Source organism: Otolemur garnettii, unplaced genomic scaffold (genome assembly GCF_000181295.1).
Source record: "Otolemur garnettii isolate 467f Iridium unplaced genomic scaffold, OtoGar3 scaffold00379, whole genome shotgun sequence".
Lineage (NCBI taxonomy): Eukaryota > Metazoa > Chordata > Mammalia > Primates > Galagidae > Otolemur > Otolemur garnettii.
The window spans coordinates 38,827-39,836 of NW_003852774.1; the positions used below are offsets into that span (position 1 = coordinate 38,827).

General features: G+C 35.7%; 1 pseudogene; it reads left to right on the forward strand.

The window, feature by feature from the left end:
- The window catches only part of LOC100960667, a 38,763-nt pseudogene that overhangs the window by 711 nt on the left and 37,042 nt on the right, over positions 1–1,010 (forward strand).

Below are 1,010 nucleotides of genomic sequence, written 5' to 3' on the forward strand. Positions count from 1 at the left end.
GGGTCCGCCAAACAACCCTCCACCTTAGGTGTATGTGGCTGGCACTTTAGCCGCTTGAGCAGCAGGCGCTGAGCCCTGTTATCTAATCTAATCTCACAGTTTAGAATAAGTTTACAGGAGAAGACAGGTGCCATATAAAATAGCTGGTCACTTGTTATAACTTTTGTATGAAGTACTTTGTTTCATTCTTCTAATATCATATTATGGGTTAGTCAGATGTCTTAACCACCAGATCAACCTTTTTTAATACTTAATGTTTAACATATTCAGGTTATAGAGTAGTTTATGACTAATCAAAATGAACTTGACCAGTGTAAATATGACCTGCAAAACAAGACACAGGAACTTGAAAGCACTGGAAAACATTTGCAAGAAACTAAATTATAACTTGTTAAAGAAGAATACATCACATCAGTTTTGGAAAGTACTGAAGAAAAACTTCCTGATGCTGCTAGCAAGCTTTGTCCTTTGTTTAAAAAAAACTAGTCCTAGAGTCTTGAAAATGGAATGTGACTCTGTAGTGTATTTTGTGGACTTGTAGAATCATGATGCTATGGTGCTTTTTCTTTGTGGTAATGATTGAACCTAATGAGTCATGAAGAATTTAGTGCTTTCTAATAATGGAGGATTTTGAGAGTCTTTAATTTCTTATTAGGTGTACTTTTGAGAAAGTGGTAGAACATAATAGGGGAAAAAATTTTCAGGAAGCATAATTATTGCAATGAATTGCAAAAATCACTTTTCCTTGCTTGCATAAATGGGTAGCAGAGAGGAAATAAACATTCCTGGGCATCTAAATGAATTAAAGCATGAGATTAAGTACTTCTTCTGATACAATGTCTAAAATTTCCTAGTTTTTGTCAAGAGAAATCCTTACGTAGCACAGATATTTTCATTAGATTGCTTTTGCCATGTCTATCTTGTCAACATTTATTTTTTAAAATATTATATAGCGGCTCGGCGCCTGTGGCTCAAGCGGCTAAGGCGCCAGCCCCATACACCTAAGGTGG